We start from the raw sequence: 26,926 nt of genomic DNA, 5'->3' as shown, positions 1-26,926 counted from the left end.
ACCCCCTCAAATACTGGAATACTGCTTACACACACACACACACACACACACACACACACACCTACCTTCTTTTCTCTAAACCGGCCATCCCCAGTTCCTGCAACCGTGCTTCGTATGTTTTAGTCTCCAGGCCTTTAATCATCTCAGTTGCTCTTTTTTGCACATTGCCCAAAGTCTCAACATCTTTTTTTTTTAATAACATGGTGATCAAAACTGGATGCTGGTCTTAAAGACTGAAGGTGATTGAAGGTGCATGAGAGAGAGAGATCCAAAACAATCCCACCTTGATTTTGTTTAGCATCCAAGGGGAGAGGCAGAAATTCTGGGGGTGACTCTGGGGGTGTTGCCAGTCACCCCCATCCCCTCCCACTCGAGCCAAAGACCACCCCTCCCTGCTTACCAACATCTTCCTCTCAAATTAAGAGACATACGACGGGAGGAACCCTGGCTTGGCAAGAGTTTTTGAAGTGTACATCGGAGCAGTTCACCGGCTGCACGGGCGGAGAAGGAGGACACGACGCATAAAAGCCATGGGCACTTTTTTTAAAAACTGCATCTGAAAACTCAAGACAGGAAACTCTCCCTTTATTCTGCATGGGTCTGAATCCAATAATAATAATAATAATAATAATAATAATAATAATAATAATAATAATAATAATAATAATAATAATAATAATAATAATAATAATAATAAGAATAAGAATAAGAAGAAGAAGAAGAAGAAGAAGAAGAAGAAGAAGAAGAAGAAGAAGAAGAAGAAGAAGAAGAAGAAGAAGAAGAAGAAGAAGAAGAAGAAGAAGAAGAAGAAGAAGAAGAAGAAGAAGAAGAAGAAGAAGAAGTTGGAAGGGACCTTGGAGGTCATCTAGTCCAACCCCCTGCTCAGGCAGGAAACCTTATACCATTTCAGGCAAATGGCTGGCCAGTCTCTTCTTAAAAACCTCCAGTGTTGGAGCATTCACCACCTCTGGAGGCAGGTTGTTCCACTGGTTAATTGTTCTAACTGTCAGGAAGTTTCTCCTTAGTTCTAGGTTGCTTCTCTCCTTGACTAGTTTCCATCCATTGCTTCTTGTCCTGCTTTCGGGTGCTTTGGAGAATAGCTTGGCTCCCTCTTCTTTGAGGCAGCCCCTGAGATATTGGAAGACTGCTATCATGTCACCCCTCACCCTTCTCTTCGTTAAACTACACATACCCAATTCCAGCCACCGTTCCCTATATGTTTTAGCCTCCAGTCCCCCAATTATCTTTGTTGCTCTTCTCTGTACTCTTTCTAGAGTCTCGACATCTTTTTTACATCGTGGTGACCAAAACTGGATGCAGTATTCCAGTATCCTTTGCGAAGGATTCGGAGAGAAATTGGGAGAGGATTTGGGAAGACTAACAGGAGGATGAAGGAACTGGATAGCCAGCCGTGGAAGAGGGCCTGGAGGACTTTTGCTCCGGGTTTGGGCGGGTGTGAATAGCTCCAACGCCCTGAGATTCCCGCCACAAGTCCAGCTTGGCTTCCAGGTCAGCCCTGCTAAGCGGGGAGCAGCCTGGAGGATGGACGGAAGTGTTGATTCAGCTGCGCAGTTGCAGCTTTCCAAAGTTTTTCTGTGTGTGTGTGTGTGTGTGTGTGTGTGTGTGTGTGTGTGTGTGTGTGTGTTTGTGTGTGTGTGTGCATTTCCTAAGGTGCCTGGGAACGGAAATGAGGCTTTTCAGCAGATCTTGATGGCTCCAGCCAGCCACCTCTTCTGGCAGATAAGATCCTCAGGCCTCTTTCTCCCTCGGCCAGAAAGAACCCGGCTCTGGGCAAAGTCTGCTCTATCTCTTAAATCAGGGAGAAGTCCTGCTTTAAAGACTCGGCCTGGCTGGCCCGGCCTTGCCCAGGAAAGCTACCAGATAGCCATTGGCATCGGCTTCTTCCGAAAGGAAACACCCAGGGGAGGAGAGAAGACCAGCCTGCTGGGAATTCTGGCCTCCAAATACGGTTTAAGGGGAGCCCATCATGCGTTGTTTTTTTCCCAGCAGTCCAAAGTACACAATTAGGGGGAAAGGTGGCAACGATGGGGTTGAGAGAGCAGATGGGGGTGGCCGGGAGGGTAAATGTCGAAACCACAATTGGGACGTTCAGGGAATTTCGGTCACTCCCCACCCCCACCCCCAGCTTTGCGCTGCTTAACGGGGTGGCCTGGATCTCACAACCCCGGTTCAAAAGGCTCTTGTGTGCTCACAACACAGAAGCACAAATCAAGGAGAATCTTTGTAGCTCAGGCTTAACCTGAAGGCTCCTTGGCGCTCTCTGAGCCAGCTTGTTTGCTTGCAGATGTTTCGTTACCCAAACCAGGTAACATCATCGGTGCTAGAGGCCCAAACTCTCCAATCCATCTTAGCCTGGTCTAGTGTGTAAAATAGGCACGGCAGGGAATGAATCACATTATGAGGTTTTTTTCCCCCAGAACAGTCCTAAAGATGCTTCCCACACACACACACACACACACACACACACGCCTCCCCAAAAGCAATTGGACTTTCTTAGCTTTTTTTTTTCCCTCTGAAAACTTTTCGCTTCTCGTCCAAGACGCTTCTTTAAGTTCTGACTTCTTAACTTCTTCTACGTTCTGGAACATCTTTTAGTTCAATCTGTACTGAAGAAGCCTCTTGGATGAGAAGCGAAATGTTTTCAAAGGAAAAGCCGAGAAAGTCCAGTGGCCTTTTGGAAAAAAAGAAAAAGAATAAAAAGGGGGGGGGGGTTGGGGAACAAAAAAAAGCACCTTTGGAACAACCATCTCCTGGATGATTGGGAACCTCCACAGACATTTCTCCAGAAAATCATCTTTGCCTGCAATTCCAGCTGATAGGAAGTCTAACATTAAGAAAACCAAGATCATGGCATCCGGCCCTCTCGTTTCCTGGCAAATAGATGGGGAAGAAATGGAGGTAGTGACCGATTTTATTTTCCTGGGCTCCAAGATCACTGCAGACGGGGACTGCAGCCAAGAAATTAAAAGACGCTTGCTCCTGGGGAGGAAAGCCATGGCAAATCTAGACAGCACACTAAAAAGCAGAGACGTCACCCTGCCAACAAAAGTGTGTATAGTCAAGGCCATGGTCTTCCCAGTTGCAATGTATGGCTGTGAAAGTTAGACCATAAAAAAAGCTGAGCGCCAAAGAATTGAAGCCTTTGAACTCTGGTGCTGGAGAAGACTCCTGCGAGTCCCTTGGACTGCAAGGCAATCAAACTGGTCAGTCCTAGAGGAGATCAACCCTGACTGCTCTTTAGAAGGCCAGATCCTGAAGCTAAAACTCAAATACTTTGGCCACCTAATGAGAAGGAAGGACTCACTGGAGAAGAGCCTAATGCTGGGAAAGATGGAGGGCAAGAGAAGAAGGGGACGACAGAGAATGAGGTGGCTGGATGGAGTCACTGAAGCAGTAGGCGTGAGCTTAAAGGAACTCCAGAAGATGGTAGAGGACAGAAAGGCCTGGAGGAACGTTGTCCATTAGGTTGCGATGGGTCGAACAAGACTTCGCAACTAACAACAACAGTCAAGGCTATGGTCTTCCCAGTTGCAAAGTATGGCAGTGAAAGTTGGACCGTAAGAAAGGCTGAGCGCCAAAGAATTGAGGCCTTTGAACTATGGTGCTGGAGAAGACTCCCGCGAGTCCCTTGGACTGCCAGGCGATCAAACCGGTCAGTCCTAGAGAAGATCAACCCTGACTGCTCTTTTGAAGGCCAGATCCTGAAGCTGAAACTCAAAGACTTTGGCCACCTAATGAGAAGGAAGGACTCACTGGAGAAGAGCCTCATGCTGGGAAAGGTTGAGGGCAAGAGAAGAAGGAGACGACAGGGAATGAGGTGGCTGGATGGAGTCACTGAAGCAGGAGGCGTGAGCTTAAATGGACTCCAGAAGATGGTAGAGGACAGGAAGGCCTGGAGGAACGTTGTCCATAGGGTCGTGATGGGTCGGACATGACTTTGCAGCTAACAACAACAACAACAACAGGAAGTTTATCCCTCTCATCAGCTGTGAGTTGCTGCTGGCAGCTGCAGAGAGAAAGAGAAATTTGTTCATAAAATATGTGCTACGCAGTTTGGGGGCAAAGAAAGTGCCCTCTGCACCTGAACAACACTAAAATATCCCGAGCAGGTTAAAGAGCATAAATAAATCGTGTTGTAAATTGCGCCAATTGAAAGCAGCCTAATCAAGCAAGCAATGGTCAATCATTCCAGCGACCGGACCCTGTAAGGTCCAGGGCCCACCTGGAATAGAGACGCAACGGGTTGGGGACCGAAAGCGCTGCCCTACTACATAACAGGTTTCTCTGCTAGCTTTCCTTTCCAGAGGATGAGGGAGAGGCTGGTCCAAGCAAGTTTGCAATGCAAGCAATTGGAAAAGGCTGTGGGATACCTTTGCTCCGCCTGAAGCCTCTGAAACAAGAGATGGTTTCCTTCTGAATCGGGACCAGCTTTGACCAGGGCTCAGAAGCAGCTCTGCAGGATGGGAAGCGGATCTGAGCAGTGGTGGGATTCAAATACGTGGATGCCGCTTCCGGAAGTCCATTCTGGGCCTGGGCAACAAAAAAATTAGCTACCGGTTCTGCCGAAGTGGTGCGAACCGGCTGAATCCCACCACCGGGTCTGAGCCTAACGGAATTACTCTGCCCCACCTGGCCTGTTCTTGCCACGTCCACGTTCTTCCAAGGAAACCACCCTTGGCACACAGGGATTTCCTAGAAGCAGATCTGACCAGGCTCAGATAATGCTGGCTTAGGTCTGAGGGTTGGCCTTATGGTTCCAGTGAAAGCACAGCTAGCAGTAAAAACCAAGCAGCAACATTTCTCAGCAATGCCCTGTGGATATTGAGAGGCTTCATCCATTCTCACATCTACTTGGTTTCTCTAGGACTGAGTGCACTGCAAAGACCCAGGGAAGGGAAGGGAAGGGAAGGGAAGGGAAGGGAAGGGAAGGGAAGGGAAGGGAAGGGAAGGGAAGGGAAGGGAAGGGAAGGGAAGGGAAGGGAGGGAAGGGTAGGGAAGGGAAGGGAAGGGAAGGGAAGGGAAGGGAAGGGAAAAGAAGGAAAGGAAAGGAAAGGAAAGGAAAGGAAAGGAAAGGAAAGGAAAGGAAAGGAAAGGAAAGGAAAGGAAAGGAAAGGAAAGGAAAGGAAAGGAAGTAAATGGATGAAAAAGAGAAGGGAAGGGAACTTAACTTTGGGATATGATATTGTCCGGCTAAGGAAAAACTTTCTTCTTGTGGGGAGACTCTGCATGCTACATTTAGAGTCACTTTCTGACCAGACACCCCAAGTCAGCTTGACGCCCTCTTCCACATCCCTGTGCTTCCTGCAGATCCCCCCCCCTGCTCCTGCTCCAAGCAGTTGCAGGCCCCAGTATTTGGGAAGCTCTGCTCCCCCCACCCTCCCTTTGCTCAACAACTGCTGGCTCTCGGTTGCGGTGTCCGTCACCTGGTGATGCAGAATGATTTATAGAACCGGGAGAGCAAAGAGATCCCCGAGGATCCCTTCAGCAGTCAACCAGCCCAGCCCAGGGGCTTCCTCCCCACCCCTCGGGTGGGCATTCCTGGCCCAATGGGGGCCACATCTCTCCCTCCTCTGGGAATTGCTGAGACCGGGGTCAGCTGAGGAATATTTTCCACCATCTGCGGTCAAGTCAAAGGGTGCCTCTTCCTAGGCTTGGCTGGGCAAATGCCAGCACACTGACCTCTCGGGCAACCGGACACTTTAAGGGACCGGCCAAAAGCAGGGGTGGGGGGGCCCCCCCAGCCCATCTGCAGTTGTCTGGAGGTTCTCCTGTGGCTCCCGGTGGCCCTTTCAAAGTTGGTGACCCATCTCGCCTTTGCCTGCGGTGGGGGGTGGTTGGGCCATGGAAATGATCCCGACGACCCCCCTCCTCCCAAAGGTTCACAAAAATTACGTATCCCCCAGCCCTGGTCTCTGTGGCCATTGGGAAATGTTCCTCAGCATCTTCACGGAAGGGATTTTATTATGCTCCAGGTTGATGTTAGTAATATTGACATTAGTAGTGATACTTTTGTAATCACCTTCGTTTATGCGCAAGCAGCTTTGTAGGTGCTTCACATTGGGAAGTTAGTTCTATAAAAGCAAATGTTTCATGCTTTAGGTACAGGGGACTGCCTACGTGAAAAGAGCATGGGGAGGGGAGGGGGCAAAGGAGTTATGGTGGAGCCTGGGTTGTTGTGTTTGAGTCATCATCTAGGACAGGGGTCTTCAAACTTGGCCCTTTTATGACTTGTGGACTTCAACTCCCAGAATTCCTCAGCCAGCTTTGCTGGCTGAGGAATTCTGGGAGTTGAATTCCACAAGTCATAAAAGGGCCAAGTTTGAAGACCCCTGATCTAGGAATTATTTTTCTGTGCCTTTTGTTTCCAAGGACCAAGACCCCATCTCTTAGTTCTGAAGGGGTATAAAAGGCGGAAGACATCTTTCCTGGTTGTGGCCTTCATCTCTCTACCAGCCACGAAGAGAGATGTGGCCACCCGACTCTATTCTGATCAAAATAAAAGTTGTTTGCCTGCTGAAACCTCGGCTCGAGAGTTTCTTTTGGCTCTTTAGAATTCCCGAGTAATGCTGGGGCAATTGTGAGGCTAAGCGTTAAAACCTTACATCACCATCTTTGTGTACCCAGGGATAGCGATGGTGCCTCCTTTCCTGCAGACCGAACGTCCCTCAGCCTGTCCTCAAGACCCTGGGCCACCCTTGGTGGGGTCCTCTGGGGCTGTCCCAACCCACCCTTCTTAGAAACGAGGTGCCCAGAACCCTCCATCCACAATTTCTCCAGGTGTATCTCCTGGCGTAAAGTGGAGGGGAGGAAGAATTTCCCGCCTCCAAAAATGCTTCTTCTGATGCAGAAAAAAGCAAATCCAGTTGCCTCCTGGTTCTATGAACCACAGAATTCATTATGTTCCTCTGCTCCTATTCTCTCTCTCCCACCGCAAACTGCACTCTGCTGGGAGATTCGGCAGGGGACCCCCCTCAGGCCTGGGGTGGGGGTCCTGGGGGAGCCCAGGGCCAGAGACATTTGCTCGGGAGTAAATACTGCGCCCCAGTGGGGCTTCCCCATCTTATCAGCGCATTTCCCTGCAGCTCGTTTTGACCAAGCACCTGAAAGGAGTAGAAATGTGGGGAAGGGGAGACATTGTCCCCCTCCCCATTGGAGGGCAGCAGCTGTTTCCCCCCCCCCCCCCCGCCCTATGAAGGACAAAGGAGGCAACACTTGCGCCCAGCAATGTCTGGAAAGAAAGTAAAAATAGCAGCCATTGTAACTTCAAGGAGACACTTGTGTGCAATTGCGCTCAGACAGCGCGGAAGGGGAGATTCTTAACTTAACGTCTCTGTGTTTGTGTGTGTGTGTGTGTGTGTGTGTGTGTGTGTGTGTGTGTGTTGATATCCCAAGGGAATGCATCTTTTTTTAGATAAAAGGGAGACGCCATCCCATCTTTTGCTGTATCAGAAATTACCTTACGCTGCCGAGAAGGGATTTTATCTCAAGGCTAGATCTTTCCGCAGTTTAAAAACCACCAAGATGGGTAAGATGTAAAATCCTCTCCTGGTTCAAAGAGGCCAACTAAACATTTGAATTAGCTCGGTGGAAGATTAGATTAGAACAAATTGCTGTACTAGGTTTTTTTTTAATGGATAGCTTTGCTGTTCTGTTGGAAGGCCAGTGTTTCTAAATTCAAGACTTGGTTTTGTTCAGAAAACTTCCAAGCTAAAAAGGATCCCGTAGCTTCTACAAATAATACTGAATCCACAGTTTAAATTCTTTAGAATAACTGAGTTGGAAGGGAGCTTGGAGATCTTCTAGTCCAGCCCCCTGCTCAAGCAGGAAACAAACGGCTGTCCAATCTCTTTTTAAAACCTTCCAGTGTTGGAGCATTCACAGCTTCTGGAGGCAGGTTGTTCCACTGGTTGATTGTCTTCACTGTCAGGAAGTTTCTCCTTATTTCCAGGTTGCTTCTCTCCTTGATGAGTTTCCATCCATTGCTTCTTGTCCTGCCCTCGGGGGCTTTGGAGAATAGTTTGACACACACACACCCCTCTTTTTTGTGGCAGCCCCTCAGATATTGGTAGACTTCTATCATCGATCTAAAGACTGATATATATCGATTTAGTCTGTATGAATCCTTGAAGTGAGTTATCAAATGGATTGATGCAATTTAACTTCTGAATGAATTTGGGGGGGAGGGGATATTTTGGAGCCTCAATCAAATCACTTTGGAATCCACCCAGCCCTTGTGAACCGCCAACATCTCAACCGCAATCTGAGTGTTTCAACACAACCCTCAAGAGTTGCTTTGGAGAGAGGAGTGGGCGGCCCATAAATTTAATTGAATAAAATTTAATTGAATAAATAAATAGTAAAGGTAAAGGTTCCCATGCGTGCTAGTCGTTTCCGACTCTAGGGGCCGGTGCTCATCTCCGTTTCAAAGCCGAAGAGCCAGCGCTTGTCCGAGGACGTCTCTGTGGTCATGTGGCCGGCATGACTAGACGCCAAAGGCACACGGAACGCGGTTACCTTCCCACCGGAGTGGTCCCTATTTTTCTACTTGCATTTTTATGTGCTTTCGAACTGCTAGGTTGGCAGAAGCTGGGACGAGTAACAGGCGCTCACTCTGTTACGCGGCACTCGGGATTCGACCCACCAAACTGCCGACCTTCCGATCGACAAGCTCAGCGTCCTAACCCACTGAGCCACCGCGTCCCTTTTCAATAAATAAACACTTACAATCCAGAAAACTGAAATTCGGATTACTAAAACCTTTTCGAGGACAGTCCCAAACTGGAGGCTGGGACAGACCTTTTCAGATTCATTTCTCTGCCCCGCGTAGAAGAAGACAAGAGGCCTGGACTTTGAACTTAACCCCTGTGACAAATGTCCTGTGCTAGACATGAACAGATGTAATGAATTGTTCAAAGAGAGAAAAGCAAGCCATCTCTCCCTGGGCTTCTTTCATCACCGGATCCGGCCCTTTTGACAAGCAGTTGGTCTGCGCACATTTAGGAAAGAATGCCAGGCCTGGCAGGAGCCGCGGGGCTTATCTGGAATAAATCATCCACAACCAACCTGATCTCCTTTGTTAATGGAGCGACCAGCTCCGTTTGCTGCAGGAATGTGGTGGTGGTGGACCTGGGGTGTCTCGACCTCTGCAAAGCATTCGAGAAAGTCTCCTATGACATGATAGGTCAGAAGATGGCAAATGATGTATGTTGCTAGGAGGTCAGTATGAGAAATATAGAATAGAATAGAATAGAATAGAATAGAATAGAATAGAATAGAATAGAATAGAATAGAATAGAATAGAATAGAATAGAATAGAATAGAATAGAATAGAATAGAATAGAATGGAATGGAATGGAATGGAATGGAATGGAATGGAATGGAATGGAATGGAATGGAATGGAATGGAGTGGAGTGGAGTGGAGTGGAGTGGAGTGGAGTGGAGTGGAGTGGAGTGGAGTGGAGTGGAGTGGAGTAGAATAGATAGAGTAGAGATAGAACAGAATAGAATGGAATGGAGTAGAGTAGTTTAGAGTAGAGTAGAGTAAAGTAAAGTAGAGTAGAGTAGAGTAGAGTAGAGTAGAGTAGAGTAGAGTAGAGTAGAGTAGAGTAGAGTAGAAAAGAACAGAACAGAACAGAACAGAACAGAACAAAATAGAATAGAATAGAATAGAATAGAATAATAAGAATAGAATAATAATAGAATAGAATAGAATAATAATATATAATAATAAGAATAGAACAGAACAGAATAGAATAGAATAATAATAATATAATAATAATAATAGAATAGAATAGAATAATAATAATATAATAATAATAATATAATAATAAGAATATAATAGAACAGAACAGAACAGAATAGAATAGAATAATAATAATATAATAATAAGAATAGAATAGAATAATAATAATATAATAATAAGAATAGAATAGAACAGAACAGAACAGAACAGATGATGATGATGATGATGATGATGATGATGATGATGATGATGATTAATATACCGCCCTTCTCCCGAAGGACTCAGGGCGGTGAACAGGGCAAACATATAAAAATACAAGATACAAAAGTTAAAAAGAATTAAACACAATGCCCAAGCTAAAACAATAAATAAATATATTAAGAACAACAATAAAATCCCAACCCATCCCCCATCAGGCCAGGCCGGCTTGTTCGATAAGAATAGAATAGAACAGAACAGAACAGAACAGAATAGAATAATAATAATATAATAATAAGAATAGAATAGAACAGAACAGAACAGAACAGAATAGAATAGCAGTTGGAAAGGACCTTGGAGATCTTCTAGTCCAGCCCCCTGCTCAAGCAGGAAACAAATGGCTGTCCAATCTCTCCTTAAAAACCTCCAGTGATGAAGCAATGACAGTTTCTGGAAGCAAGCCATTCCAGGGATAAATTGTTCCCATTTTGAGAAAATTCCTCCTTATTTCTAGGCAGGCAGGAAACCCTGTAGCATTTCAGACAAATGGCTGTCCAGTCTTTTTTTAAAAACTTCCAGTGTTGGAGCATTCACAGCTTCTGGAGGCAGGTTGTTCCACTGGTTAGTTGTTCTAACTGTCAGGAAGTTTCTCCTTAGTTCCAGGTTGCTTCTCTCCTTGATGAGTTTCCATCCGTTGCTTCTTGTCCTGCTTTCAGGTGCTTTGGAAAATAGCTTGACTCCCTCTTCTTTGGGGCAGCCCCTGAGATACTGGAAGGCTGCTATTCTGTCCCCCCTTGTCCTTCTCTTCATTAAACTAAAAGGTAAAGGTAAAGGTTCCCCCGCACACGCGTGCTAGTCGTTTCCGACTCTAGGGGCCGGTGCTCATCTCCGTTTCAAAGCCGAAGAGCCAGCGCTTGTCCGAGGACGTCTCCGTGGTCATGTGGCCGGCATGACTAGACACCAAAGGCACACGGAACGCTGTTACCTTCCCACCGGAGTGGTCCCTATTTTTCTACTTGCATTTTTATGTGCTTTCGAACTGCTAGGTTGGCAGAAGCTGGGACGAGTAACAGGTGCTCACTCTGTTACGCGGCACTCGGGATTCGACCCGCCAAACTGCCGACCTTCTGATCGACAAGCTCAGCATCCTAACCCACTGAGCCACCGGGTCCCTACTTCCTTAAACTAGACATACATTAAACAGAGCTGGCTGAAGAACCGTTCCCACCAAAGAGACTTTTTAGAGAGTCTGCAACACGCTTGAAGCAAGTCCGAGAGGCATTTCTAAGGCTGTTGAACAGATTTACAGGTCCTTGACTTATTACCATAATTGAGCCTGCAATTAAAGTCCTAAGCCATGCTGGTTGTTTAGCGGGTCATTCAGGTGTCCAAGTGGATTTTACCATCTTCTCTAGGATTTATTTTATTTATTTATTTATTTATTTATTTATTTATTTATTTATTTATTTATTTATTTATTTATTTATTTATTATTTTATTTATTTATTTATTTATTTATTTTTATTTATTTATATATATATATATATATATTTTGCAATGGTCATTAAGCGAATCGCCGTGATCGTTAAGCAAACCTATTGTCCAAAAGGGGTGGGGGTTTTTTTTGGTTTTTTGTTTTGCTGGACATCAAAAGTAAACACTGTTTTCTAGGAGGGAAAAAAAAAAACCATTGTAAATCGTGGTCACGTGATCCCGGGGCCCTGCAAAGGTGAGTCAGTTTCTGGCTGCCCAAAGGGCAATCACGTGATCACATTTGGAACTTTGAATCCAGGACATAAGTACCTTTTTTTGGGGGGGGTTCCATCATTAAGTTCGAACGATTGCTAAGTGAGCAGTCATAAGCTAAGGACTAACTCTACAAGCATTAGAAAATATGGCTATCAAATCTGCAGGCAACACAACGATGGGAAAGACCTTACAGTAGTGTTCCTCAACTTTGGCTGCTTGAAGATAGGTGGACTTCAACTCCCAGAATTCCCCAGCCAGCAAAGCTGGCTGGGGGATTCTGGGAGTTGAAGTCCACCCATCTTCAAGCAGCCAAAGTTGAGGACACACTGCCTTGGAGGACAGTATCATGATTCAGGAGGATCTTGGGAAGATGAAACAAGAGGCAGAAAGCAGTGGAGTAAAGGACCAGAGAGATCAGTCGGTCCTACATTTGGGTGGGAAAACAAAGCCAAAGCCTTGAGGACGGGATGGGGGGAACCACGCCGGGCAGCAGAAAAGATCCGCCTGGATCACAAGCTGAACGGAAGCCAGCGGTTGTGCTGCAGCTGCAGAAAACGCCAGTGCAGTCCGAGGCCCACACCACTGGAACGGCTGAGTCAAGGAAAGCCTAGAGAAGATGGTTTGGGGAGTGCCTAAGACAGAGCAAGACATAAAGAGTTGAGAAGACCAGGCAGAGGATTCTGCTGGGACATCAGGAAGAATTGCCAGATGATGAAAGATGGCGCTGAACCCTCCTTTGCTGGAAGCACTATAGTGGTGGTGCACTGGGGGCCAGCTGGATGATCTTCAAGGGATCTTCCAACCCTTCTCTGTCTGTAAGGCAAAGCCACCCTCGGCTGCTGTCCTGGCAGTGCCGGTAGGCCTCCTCCCTCGCTCTGGCCACCCTGCCAGCTTTTCCTTTGCCCTACAGTTTGAAACGTCCCTTTCTTTGAAGCCTCCCTTCCCTTCCATACCAGGCTAGCAAGAAGCATCGTGTCTGTCTCTCCACACGTCATCCTTAGTGAAGCATGCAAACCAGCGTCTGCATTTCCTGCGTCGGAGAGCACATCATTCTCCTCCTATCCTTTGCCACTTTTTACAGAGGCACGATGGAGAGCATTTTAACAAACTGCATCGCTGTTTGGTCTGGTGGTAGCAGAGCCTCAGAGAGAAGGTCCACACCGAAGTGGTAAGGACAGCCGAGAAGATCATACGAAGCTCGCTCCCTGGTATTCAGGACGCTGCTTATAAGCGCTCATATGTGCTCAAACGGTGGCTCAGTGGGTTAGGACGCTGAGCTTGTCGATCAGAAGGTCGGCAGTTTGGCAGGTCGAATCCCGAGTGCCGCGTAACAGAGTGAGCGCCTGTTACTCGTCCCAGCTTCTGCCAACCTAGCAGTTCGAAAGCACGTAAAAATGCAAGTAGAAAAATAGGGACCACTACGGTGGGAAGGTAACAGCGTTCCGTGCGCCTTTGGTGTCTAGTCATGCCGGCCACATGACCACGGAGATGTCCTCGGACAAGCGCTGGCTCTTCGGCTTTGAAACGGAGATGAGCACCGGCCCCTAGAGTCGGAAACGACTAGCACGCATGTGCGGGGGAACCTTTACCTTTTACCTTTATGTGCTCAAATCATTTTTAGAGACACTCCCCCCCCACACACACACCCTCTCACGGCCTGTTTCTGTTGCTCCCCTCTGGGAGGAGGTTTTGAAATATTTATAGCAGGACTACCCAGTTTCATAATAGCTTGGTTCCCCATGCCATCCGTCTGGTAAACTCACAAGATTCATTTTTCTCGTCATGCACACGTACGTAACCCGAACTAGACTGTTGTTTCTCTATGCCATATAATAATAATAATAATAATAATAATAATAATAATAATAATAATAATAATAATAATAATAATAATAAAGTTGGAAGGGACCTTGGAGGTCATCTAGTCCAACCCCCTGCTCAGGGTATATGTGGGGTATATGCATCATTCTGTATTTATTTATTTATTTATGTCATATTTACATAGTGTATAGCGGAGGTGAGAGCTGAACACAACGAAATTTCATTGTGATGTACGCCGATTAGGGTACGTTCAAAGTGACAATAAAGCTATTATTATTATTCTATTCTATTCTATTCTGGAGAGCCAACCACCGCTCAGATTTACTTCAATTTATATTCTGGAAACTCAGACCTGCTCTCCACAAACCCAGCCCGCCCATCCCCTGGTTCCCGTCCGCACTGCCTCTGGAGGCTCAGGTCCCCTATCTCGGCTCTGACAGCCACCAGACTTCCTCCTCCATTGGGCTATCAGCATTTGGAGCCTTCCTGGAAAACATGTGGTCACAATGGAGACTTCTCTCTGGTCGAGGAAGGAATTTGAAGGGCACAGATAGGCTGCTTCCTGGAGGGATTCCAGGAGCAGAGAAAGAAGGGAGAAGAAGCACCCCAACCTGGCAGAGGAGACATCTGGGGATAGGCCAGGTGAATCACGGCTCATTGAACAAGCCAACATTGGCCAGGTTCTCCTGCCTCACCGTCATGGCTTAAGAACCCCATTAGCATCAGACGAGGCCCAAGGGAAGCACTTTCAGGCTGAGTTGGGTGTGAGAATGCCAGCTCTGTGCATCTAAGGAACGTCTCCAGCTTCTTTCCAGATGTTCCAATTATTGAAACCAACGGCTTCTGAAAGGCTGGAACTGCCCTGTTGGAAAAGAAAGGAGAAGAGACAAAACTGGTGGACACAGAGATCAGGACGAAGGGGGGAAAAAACAACAGTTGCTTGCTCTGTAGAGAACCAGTTTTGCTGTAAGAGCCATTGGTGGCGCAGTGGTTAGAATGCAGTATTGCAGTGTGACCCTGCCCACTGCCAGCAGTTTGATCCTAACTGGCTCAAAGTTAACTCAGCCTTACCTCCTCCTGAGATCAGTAAAATGGAGACCCAGATTGTTGGTGCCCTTAGGCTGACTCTGTAAACTGCTTAGAGAGGGCTGTAAAGCACTGTGAAGCGATATATAAGTCTGTTGCTTGCTTGCTTGCTTGCTTGCTTGCTTGCTTGCTTGCTTGCTTGCTTGCTTGCTTGCTTCCTTCCTTCCTTCCTTCCTTCCTTCCTTCCTTCCTTCCTTCCTTCCTTCCTTCCTGGTGGCACAGGGGTTAGAAGGCAGTATTGCAGGGTGACTCTGCCCACTGCCAGCAGTTCGATCCTGGCTGGCTCAAGGTTGACTCAGCCATCCATCCTTCCAAGGTTGGTAAAATGAGGATCCAGATGGTTGGGGGGGAGCAACATGCTGACTCTGTAAACGATGTAGAGAGATGTAAAGCACTGTGAAGCAGTATACAAGTCTAAGTGCTATGACTAGTGCCTCCCTTCCTTCCTTCCTCCCTCCCTTCCTTCCTTCCTTCCTTCCTTCCTTCCTTCCATCCATCCATCCATCCATCCATCCATCCATCCATCCATCCATCCATCCATCCATGGTGGCACAGGGGTTAGAAGGCAGTATTGCAGGCTAATTCTGCTGACTGACAGCAGTTCGATTCTCACCCGCTCAAGGTTGACTCAGCCTTCCATCCTCCCGAGGTGGGTAAAATGAGGACCCAGATTGTTGGGGGGCAAGATGCTGACTCTGTAAACGCCTTAGCTATGGCTATTGCTAGTGTTATAGCTATGATACCCAACTTCTAAGGCTGCTTTTGTTCTTTGAAGCCACGCATTCCTTGGTACAAGGGCAGGATTGGACTCACTGCCTCGGGCTTCACTCCCCAGGTCTCCACCTGGTGAGATACAGGCCAAGAGTGGCAGGTGGGTTGAATGCCCTGGCCAGGGAGATGCCTACTTTCACAAGTGTCACCGCTGGAAAGCCAGTCAAAACTCTGGGATGGCCCTGCTCAAAAGTGCTTGAAACATCTCTGAATTTCTCTGTGCGCCAGGGATGCCCCCGTTCTGCATGGAGCAGCAGGCTGACTTAGGCCAGCGTTTCTTAAAGTCGCCCCAAATGAAAATTAGTTGCCAGCTACAGGTAATCCTCAGCCCATCCTGTCTACTTGGTCACATGATCAGCAACTGGCTCATATTTACGACGGTCAGTGTCCCATGGTGGGTGTGTCACCCGATCCCCTTTTGCGACCGTCTGGCAAGCAAAGCCAATGGGAGAAGCCAGTCTCACTTTACAACCGTGGGACTAACTTCACAGCTGCAATGTTTCACTTAACAACCGAGCCGAGAAAGGCTGTGAAGTGGGGCAAAACTCACTTAACAAATGTCTCACTTAGCAACCTAAATTTGGGGCTCAGTTGTGGTCGTAAGCCGAGGACTACCTGTGTCTCAATAGCAGGGAAGTAAATGCTCGGCAGAATGTCGAGACTCTAGAAAGAGTACAGAGAAGAGCAACAAAGATGATTGGGGGACTGGAGGCTAAAACATATAGGGAACGGTGGCTGGAATTGGGTATGTGTAGTTTAACGAAGAGAAGGGTGAGGGGTGACATGATAGCAGTGTTCCAATATCTCAGGGGCTGCCCCAAAGAAGAGGGAGTCAAGCTATTCTCCAAAGCACCTGAAAGCAGGACAAGAAGCAATGGATGGAAACTAGTCAAGGAGAGAAGCAACCTAGAACTAAGGAGAAACTTCCTGACAGTGAGGACAATTAACCAGGGGACCAGCTTGCCTTCAGACGTTGTGGGTGCTCCCTCAGTGGAGGTATTCAAGAAGAGACTGGACCTGTATGAAATTGCATCAATCCATTTGATAACTCACTTCAAGGATTCATACAGACTAAATCGATATATATCAGTCTTTAGATCGATGATAGCAGTCTACCAATATCTGAGGGGCTGCCACAAAAAAGAGCGTTGTGTGTGTCAAACTATTCTCCAAAGCCCCCGAGGGCAGGACAAGAAGCAATGGATGGAAACTCATCAAGGAGAGAAGCAACCTGGAAATAAGGAGAAACTTCCTGACAGTGAGGACAATCAACCAGTGGAACAACCTGCCTCCAGAAGTGGTGAATGCTCCAACACTGGAAGTTTTTAAGAAGAGACTGGACAGCCATTTGCCTGAAATGGTATAGGGTTTCCTGCCTGAGCAGGGGGTTGGACTAGATGACCTCCAAGGTCCCTTCCAACTACTACTACTTCTTCTTCTTCTTCTTCTTCTTCTTCTTCTTCTTCTTCTTCTTCTTCTTCTTCTTATTATTATTATTATTATTATTATTATTATTATTATTATTATTATTATTATTATTATTATTATTATTATTATTATTATTATTATTATTATTATTATTATTATTATTATTATTATTATTATTATTCTTATTATTATTATTCTTATTATTATTATTCTTATTCTTATTATTATTATTATTATTATTATTATTATTATTATTATTATTATTATTATTATTATTATTATTATTATTATTATTATTAACTGGCCATTGTACTGAGACAGTGAAATGGGCCTCATTGTTCATTGTTTTCATTTTAAAAAACAAACACCCGGCTTCCTTTCTCACTGGGGTTTTTGGTGAAGGTCTCAGGGTCTGTCAGCAAAGAAACCCTCAGGGGCAAAGGAGCACGCTGGCTGTCCAAGGCCTCCACGAACCCTGTCTTCGAGGGTTGTGTGAATCAGCCATCTCCCGGAACCCAAATGTTGTTCCTTTCCTTAGGCGGAGCAGGTTGCCTCTTGGAAGGTTGTGTCCAGCGCTTGGCGTGTCGGTTGCTCCCACCTGACGGATTGGACTAAGAGGCTCAGAGTTTTGCCAGGCTGGTTGGGAATGATGGCAGTCGTAGTCCTCCCCACCCATCAGGAGGGGCGGGGGCCAAATCATCCTAACCCACAAAATGCCAGGCCGGCAAGCCCCTCCCTTTCTCTCCCCGCAGGCATTGGGTCTCCTTGGACTGTTTTCAGGTGTAGCCAGGAGAACTGGAAAGGGATTATTTGAGCGGGGGGGGGGGGGAGGATTGAGTTGTTGACCTCTGTCCCATACAGGTTCTCTTCCTCTCACCTGTGTGTGTGGGGAGAGGGGGGAGGGTTGAGCCCGGTCCCCATTCTGAGGATGCTGAACCACCACCCCAGCAACAACAACAACTTTATTGATTAGCCCTTGGGCCATATCCAAGTGCAAAGTTCCAGCAACATACCATCACCAAAAGTTGATAAAAGCAATCCAAAATGGAATTTGATAAAATACAATTTAAAATGGAATTAAAATAAAATACAATTGAAGATGAAATAGTAATAAAATACAAATTTAAGATAGAGATAAAATATGATAACATTATATTTCGGAGTCGCCCTCGCAATCTACTCCAATCAGTCCCACGTATGCAGATCTTAACCGGATCATTTTGTTTAAATACTGTGCTGCGTTAAATGTTATTTTCAAGTTCTGACCGGACATAAGGTAAGTTATTTTGATATGGGGATCCCAATGGGTCATTCGTTTGGTATATAGACCAAGATACCTGTCTCTCACCCTCTTATACAGACAACAGTCAAATTGGATGTGAGCCAGGTCCTCTACCTCTGCCGCTTCGCAAATGCAGAGACGCTCATTGTATGGTATAGCATGAAATCTCCCACATCTGACCATTGTGTCAAGCTGTTCGAATCTCGCTCTTGTAAATATCTCCCTAAGATGTTTTGGACCACCCCAGCAAAAAAGTCCAGCTCAGCAAATCTCCCTCCAGGCTCAAAGGACTCCTTTCCCCTGGCCCAAGCTAGCCCTTGTCCGGCCAAGGGGGCTCTTCTGCCAACTCAGTGAAGGGGGAAAGGCCCCAGTGCCCCACCCTCACCGCAGAAAGGGCAGAGGTGCCCCCAACGGGCAAGCATTTGGGCCTTCTCCCCCTCCCCTGCTGGAGTGGGCAGGAAACTGCCCTGGCAATCTTGGCTGCTTGATGCCCTCCGCCTCCCTCTCCAGCGCCCTTCCCTCTCGCCCCTCGACTTCGGCTTCAGAGATGCGCACTGCCACTGCTGCGGGCGCAGGCCTGCAATTTACACTTTCATTTCTGGCGAGCGGCAGGAGCGCCTGGGAGCTGCCGAAACACCCATCCTGTTCAGCTTCGGTGCTCGGGGCAGCCTTTGGAGTGATTCAGGCCATCAAGTGGCTGACACCAGTCCCGGCTTCCGCCCCGCCCCGCCCCTGCCAGCTGGCCCTTGCCAACTCAGCCCCGGGCTATCCCTGCGCGTGTTGAGACTCCCGCTGGAGCTGCTGAGGCTCGGCAGGTGCCCGGGGTGCCACCTGTTTACTCACTCTCACTCCAGGAACGCAGCGCCTGGAGCCACGACTTGGAAGAGCCTCGGTGGGAACCTGCCTCTCGCTCGGGTTCCACACTCCTGCTGCCGGGATGAGTCTGGGCAGATTCCGCTTGGAGAGTATATTTGCCCTCCAGGAGCCTTTTGGGCTCCCAAAGGAGGCTCTGCAGATAGGGAGAGAGAGAGAGAGAGAGAGAGGCCAGGCCGGGAAGCCTCACCTGGCCAGGTCGGGCTGGGCCTGAGCAGCCTTTGTGGAGTCCGTGTTTTGAGTCTGGGGGCTGGGCAGGGTGGGAGAGGGAAGCAAGCACAGCCACAGCAGAGGAACTGAGGCAGTTCGAGAGGGTCCGATTCAGCACACGTGGGAAATTGAGGCACGAACCCGGCCTTTCTGCCTCTATCTGGGTGGCCCTTTTGTATTTTGTCAAGTCCTTTCGCTCTCCTACATTCAGGAATATGAAAACTGGCCACCCAGGACTCTGCAGGCAGATTGAAAGCCAGCCAGCCTCCTGTGGGGCCAGAGGACTAGAAAGGGATGCCAGGTTTTGCCTGGGCATTTCAGGGCACAGGCAGCTCCAGCAGAGTCCACGGGGTGCGCCAGGCCCCAGATCAGGCCTTTCGCCAGCCAGATGCCTTTCCTGTTGACGGGTGCAGCCTTTCAGTGGAGGAACAAATAGAAAGTGGGGTGAAAACAGCAGGTTGGCCAAGAGGCCAGACAAGAATGGTTCAGATTCACCTTTGGAGAGCCTGCTTTGCCCAGCTAGGCTAAGCAGAGCGACGCCGAACAATTATACGGTTCCCTGGCTTGGGCGCTGCATGTTACGTGAACGCAGCGGTGGATCCGGATTTTGTGTCTTGTGTGAATGATGGGTCAAAAAAGCCCTGACCCGGATTTCTGGAAGTCGCGGTCGGAGCCTTCGGGAAGAATCTACGGGAGGAAGACACGAAGACTCTGGCCTTGCCTAGGGAAACCCTTGAATGAGACTGGAAGAGGAGCCTTCAGCTCCCCAAGGGGCCCTTGGTCTAGTTCCACCGTGAAGCAGAACGTAAGGAAACCAGGGCCATCATTCAAAGGATGGCCTGGGTGCCAACCAGACAAATGCACAATGCCCTTTCGGAGCGTGCCAGGCATGGGGCAGGGGCCTTCCTGAGCAACTTGAAGAGACCGGGCTGTCATCTGTCAGAAATGGGGTAGGGTCCCCTCCTCCTGGGGGGGGGTTGGACTACATGACCTACAAGGTCCCTTCCAACTCTGTTATTCTGACTCTGCCTTTGTGAAATTTGAAGGTTTTGAGGTGCCCTAAAGTTGGTTGGGTTGCTCAGAATGGTTTCGGCCTGCTTTTCATCACTGCCAGAGAGGACATTGGTGCCCCCTTTTGTGGAGGAGAAAGCCTTCCAGCCCGGGGGCACTGAACAAACCCAGTTGGCTTGAGCGCCGACGACACGGCCAAGTCCGGATTCTCCAAGACAGGGAGGCAGCTGAGGGGACACGATTGTCTACCGCCCCCCAACTCCCATTGGGCTGCTGGATTCTGCCCCTTCCCCGGGAGAAGAAGGGAGAATAATCCTGTCTTTGTCAGCTGCCTTGCAAGCGAGGTGGGAGGTTAAGTTCTGGGCAGCGGCCCAAGGTAGCTCGAGGTTGGCAGCCAAGCTTTGCTGTGGGGCACAACCAAGAAGAATTGGCTACAGCTGCCGAATTAAGTGACCAGCCCCATCCTGGCCGATGCCTGCGATGGCCACAGGGCCGCCTCGCCTTCTCCTTCCACCATAGCAATCGGGGGTACAGAGGTGGTCCTTGTCTTACGAACAGAACTGAGCTCAAAGTGTCTGTTGTTAAGTGAGACATTTGTGAAGTAAACTTTGCCCCACAGCTGTTAAGCGAATCACTGCAGTTGTTTAAGTTAGTAACCTGGCTGTTTAGTGGATCTGGCTTCCTCGTTTGACCTTGCTTGTCAGAAGGTCCCCCAAAGTGACCACATGAGCCCAGGACTCTGCAACCGTCATAAATATGAGTCAGTTGCTGAGCATCTGGATTTTGATCACGTGACCACGGGGAGGCTGGAACGGTCGTGTGAAAAAACACTCATAAGTCCCTTTTTTCCCCATGCCGTTGTAACTTTGAACAGTCACTAAACAAAGTGTTGTAAGTTGTGGACTGCCTGTATACCACAGCATTCTCTTAGTGGTTTACAGAGTCGGCCTCTTGCCCCCAACAATTCTGGGTCCTCATTTTACCGACCTCGGAAGGATGGAAGGCTGAGTCAAACTGGAGCCGGTCAGAATCGAACTGCCGGCAGTGAGCAGAATTAGCCTGCAATGCTGCATTCTAACCCCTGCGCCACCATGGCTCCTGGTGGTTGTGTGAAAGCTTAAGGCAGACATGTCAAACACAAGGCCCGGGGGCCGGATCCGGCCCGCGAAGTGGTTTCATGTGGCCTGCGAAGCCACCCTGGAAACAGTGAGGGAACGGCCCCCACTGCCTTGGCCCTGGCCCAGAGACCCTCCTTCTACCAGAGACCCTCAGATCTGTCCCATTCCTGCCCAGGCCCCCATAGGCACCCTTGATGAGAATGATGTAGAGCTGGCCATGCCCACCCAGTAGGCCACGCCCACCCTGGCCATACCCACCCGGCCCCTTGAGGGCAACCGCAATGCCGATGCGGCCCTCAATGAAATTGAGTTTGACACCCCTGGCCTAAGGGGAGGCGAATGAACTGGAGTCCCCATTCCCTTCTTGCAAGCAGAGATCACCCCCAAAGTCAAAATTTGGGAGGATTTGGCTGGTAAAAGTGGTGCAGACGTATCCCAAATGTTGGCTCAATGGCCCTCTGGGTAGCTCTGAAAGTCTTGCATAGAAAATTGCACCTGACCTGCAGTCAGATTAAAGTCACAACTTGGTAGGAGTTCTTGAAGGCCCTGGGGGAAACCTCAAGGCTTTGAGGGGCCCTCATGTGGTGGGTATCAACGATAAGCCACGCAGCGCTTCAGTTCTTGCAACGCCAGCTCAGTTCTACACCCGGCTGACGGACAGACGCACGGCGGCTGCTTGCGTCACATGTGATGCTGCTACGAAGCAGAGTGTCATGCTGAATCACACAAGGAGCGAAGAGGAGAGACGGGTTCTTGCCACACACCGTGAGTCACAAGCCAAGTGGCCTTGATTTTGCCCTCGTGTCCTCACGTGAAGTATATTGCCTGTTTCATCTTGGAATGCAAGCTTCCCGTATTTCCCGTATCAAGGAGCGATAGCCGAATCTGAAAGTTAGTTATCACACAGCTGCACTTTGCCCAATTTGTCAAAGCTCTTCATGTCTGAATGATGAAGCCAACACAGAAGATGGAAATGCACACACACACACACACACACACACACACACGGATTGATACGATTAGATTGGATTGGATTGGATCCGGCAACATTACCCTGGGACACATATACTGGTAGTCCTCAACTTACATCAGTTCATTTAATGACCTTTCAAAGTGACTTTGAAAAAGTGACTGATGACTATTTTTCACACTTATGACCATTGCAGCATCCCCATGGTCAAGTGATTTACATTCAGATCTTAACACAATAACAGAACAACATAGTTGGAAGGGACCTTGGAGGTCTTCTAGTCCAACCCTCTGCTTAAGCAGGTAACCCTATACCATTCCAGACAAAAGATGGTCCAATCTGTTCTTAAAAGCCTCTAGTGTTAGAGCACCCACAATTTCTGGTGGCAAGCTGTTCCACTGGTTAATTGTCCTCACTGTCAGGAGGTTTCTCCTTAATTCCAGGTTGCTTCTCTCCTTGATTGGTTTCCACCCATTGTTTCTTGTCCTTCCTTCAGGTGCTTTAGAAAATAAGTTGAACCCCCTCTTCTTTGTGGCAACCCCTCAAATACTGGAAGACTGATATCCTGTCACCACCAATCCTTCTTTTCATTAAATTAGGTAATGGTAAAGGTTCCCCCGCACATGCGTGCTAGTCGTTTCCAACTCTAGGGGCCGGTGCTCATCTCCATTTCAAAGCCGAAGAGCCAGTGCTTGTCCGAGGACGTCTCTGTGGTCATGTGGCCGGCATGACTAGACGCCAAAGGCGCACAGAACGCTGTTACCTTCCCACCGTAGTGGTCCCTATTTTTCTACCTGCATTTTTACGTGCTTTCGAACTGCTAGGTTGGCAGAAGCTGGGACGAGTAACAGGCGCTCACTCTGTTACGCGGCACTCGGGATTCAACCCGCCGACCTTCTGATCGACAAGCTCAGCGTCCTAACCCACTGAGCCAGCGCGTCCGTACCCAATTCCTGCATCTGTTCTTCATCATATATTTTAGCCTCCAGCCCCCTAATCATCTCTGTTGCTCTTCTCTGTACTCTTTCCACAATCTCAACATCTTTTTTATATTGTGGTGACCAAAACTATATGCAGGATTCCAAGTGTGATTTTACCAAGGCCTTATGAAGTACTAACACTTCACGTGATCTTGATTCTATCCCGCTGTTAACGCAGCTTAGGATTGCGTTGGCTTGCTGCGTCTTGCTCCATGGTGCTTCATTGCTGCTGTTGCGACTGAGTCTCAGACACACAGCCCATGAATGTTGTTGTTTTCGACAGCATGAAGTCAGTCTCTGGCATGGAAAAGGTGGCTGATCCCTCTTCCAAAACAACCAAATCAGCCCTTCCTGCCTGGCTTCACGGAGAGATCTGGAGAGCTCCAGAGGTTGTGCCCTCCAAGGGCCTAAGGAAAATGATACGGCATGGAAGACCTCCCATCACCAACACACACCCTTCCTTTTGAAAAGTTCCCTTCCCCGGGCCGAGAAGAGGTGACGACAAGGGCCCCACCCAGCTGTTTTTCAAAGGATGTGCTGCCCGGAGGCCTGTGTGAATTTTCACTGCGAAGGAGATGATGGTGGAGTTCTGGAGAAGATGCCACCTGAACAGCTTTTGGGAAAGCCCTTCTTTGCAAGATCTGGGGCAATCCTAGGCCAGGCTTCGAATTCTCAGCGGTCCTCAGCAGTGCAGGAGGACGTCAAAGAGGTGTTCAAAAATAAGCTCTGACTAAAAAGAGATCCAGTCGTGAGCTAAGGAGAAACTTCCTGACAGTGGAGGACAATTAATCAGTAGAACGGAAGCTGCCTCCAGAAATCGTGGGCGCTCCATCACTGGAGGTTTTTAAGAAGAGACCGGACAGTCACTTGCCTGAGATGGTCTAGGTTCTCCTGCTTCAGCAGGGGGCTGGACTAGAAGACCTCCACGGTCCCTTCCAACTCTGCTCTCCTGTATTCTGTAAGCTCACCTGGCAGGGCAGGCAGGCAGCTTGCAGGCAAGCGGTCTTGCCGGTCCAAGCATCCGCCTGTAACCAGTCTAGCCGTCCTCCACATCTTAAGGAAAGGGGCCGTTGCAGTTGTCAGGTTGGCATGCAAAAATTTGATGGGGAAGGAGACAAAGCTGAGGAACCCACTGGCTCTTTTCCTGGACTTGCTCTGCACGAAGCCTGACTTAAGGACCGTCCTACTTGCCAGCCTCAGATGTGGGTCAGCGGCTGTTATGCTGGCAACCTGCCAGCTCCAGGCCTAGAGGAAAGGCCTTGAAGCTCACCGTTTGGCTGCACCCGACAGTCCTTGACTTATAGTAGTGAGCTAGGTTCCCATCTCACGTAATAAACCAGGGTTTCCTCAACCCAGGCAACTAAAATTGTGTGGACTTCAACTCCTAGAGTTCCCAGTCACCCATGACCTCACCCCAGCGACTGGGAAACGGACCAGTGTGTGTGTGTGTGTGTGTGTGTGTGTGTTCCCCACCTCTTTTTTAGACTCCTCCTCAGAGGGTTGAAAGGGCAGCATTTCAAGGCAGGAAACACAAAAACTGCCGCACCAGCCCTAAACTAGCTTTAATGTAGTTAAAGAATACACACAAAGGAAACTGGGGGCGTGGGGGAGGCCAGGCTGCACCCACAGATCTGGCACAACCGCCTGGCCTTGAGGTAGGCAAGGCAGCCACAATGCACGCCTTTGCCAACCATGAGTTTAGCCCATCACGCTTGGCCAAGTTTGTTTAGCCATGGTTTGCCGAATGAACCTTAACCCACCCCAACCAGAAGCCGGAAGCCCCACTATTTGCTATACAATAGAAATTGATAACCAAGCTCATTGTGAGGTGTGAACCAGATTGTGGGGAGGGGGTGGAAGAGCCCTCAACCCTTTTGGCTTAGTTCCTGAACTCCTGCTGTGTAACATCGCACAGCCCCGCGCTGTAAAGCTGAGTTTGTCATGGAAATGTTTCTGGATGTTGCTGAAAGCGCTCAAGCTGCTCCCCGAAAAAAATTCATTTACTAATGACTCAGCTCAAACAGTGCATTCCAGTACAGCCCAGAATTTGCGTTGCTGAGAGATTTGTAAAAAAAAAATTTGTTCATTTTACAACTTCTCTTGCCACATTTGTTAAGCGAATCGCTGCAGTTGTTAAGCTAGTAACACGGTCGTTTAAGTGAATCCGGCCTTTCCCCGTTGACTTTGCTCAGCGGAAGGTCGCAAAAGGGGATCACGCGACCCCGGGACGCTGCGACCGTTGTAAATGTGAGTCAGTTGCCAAGTGTCCGAATTTTCATCCCGTGAGCACGGGGATGCTGCAAAGGTCGTAACTGTGAAAAACGGTCGTAAGTCACTTTCTTCAGTGCTCTTCTAACCTCGGTCACTAAACGAACCGTTGTAAGGTGAGGAGTTACCTTGTAACTGTTCCCTGCCAGCTCGTTGCAACCCCCGCCAGCTGCATTCCATCAGCTACAGCAAAGGAAAGAGGCTGGTTTTGCCAGCCAAATGGGGGAGAGGAACAGAATGAAAGAGTTGGAAGGGACCTTGTACGGTAGGTCATCTAGTCCAACCCCCTCACCCAAGCACGGGACGCCAACTGAGAAGAAACGAAGGCATGAAGTGGGAACGCAAAGAGGGCCTGCCTCCCCTTTTCAGGCCTGTCTGTCAGATTCCTCAGCCGAAGTTTCAATTCATCGACCCATCTCAAAGCTGGCTTCACTTCCTCCTGCCCTGGATACGCCTCTGACATTTCCAGGCTTCAGCATGACAGCTGCCTTGCCCCTTCCGCTGGGTCTCCTGCTTTTCCGCTCTCCCTTCCCGTTGCATTCCTGGTCTCTGGAACCCAGGGTCCACCAGCCTCCAGGAGCCTCCAATAAAAGCAGGCCTGACCGGGGCAAGTCACAAGGGGCCGCGTTTGCCCTCTCGCAACTTCCCTGCTTCTCTAGCGTCAGCAGATGCAGCAGTTGCCACCACCGCCCGTACAGAAGGGGGCGAAAACTGGGGACGGCTGTGCAACTCTCGGGGGATTCCAAAGCCCCGGGACCCCGTGCCTGATTTTGCAGATCGGGCTTGGCTGGAGGGTCCAGTTGAGCGTGTCAAACGCGCAGCCACGCAGCCCAAATTTTTCTTGCCGGCTTCACAACTCTCTTGCAGCCAGCTGTCCAATTAGCGGCCACGCAGCCTGGCCACGCTGAAGCCAACTTGGCCGGGCTCTCTCTGTTGGTCAAGAGTCGAGCTTTGGAAGGCGGGCTGGCTGCTTCTCAAGGACCCTGCCGCCCGTTGCCCAAGAAGTGTGGATTCCCAGCTCCTGATCAGCCACCTGCTTTGGCTGGAAGCTGTTTGGAAGTCCCAAGGCCTGCAGAGGAGCAGAGCTCTGGGTGGGGGTGGGGGTGGGGACGGACCCTGGGGAGGCCATTTGCTTTGCACAGAAGGTCCAGCAATCAGCCGCCTGCTGGGCTGTGTGTCATTTGCAAATCCACGGAGCTGGACAGGACTTGCAAGGTCAGGACACCAGAGCCCATTTGGTCCTTTCCTGGACCAAATCCATCTGGAGCATCTGTGCCACCTGTGCCGCAACAGGGCCGCTTGGTTGGTTGGTTGGTTTACTTTGGACATTTCTAAGGCTCTGCCCATCCGGTATGCAGAATGCTGGGTGCCTAATAGTTAGAAAGCTGAGCAGAAAT

The sequence above is a fragment of the Vipera berus genome (genome assembly GCF_964194415.1).
Source record: "Vipera berus genome assembly, chromosome: 15".
Lineage (NCBI taxonomy): Eukaryota > Metazoa > Chordata > Lepidosauria > Squamata > Viperidae > Vipera > Vipera berus.
Note: the sequence above shows the minus strand (reverse complement) of the source record.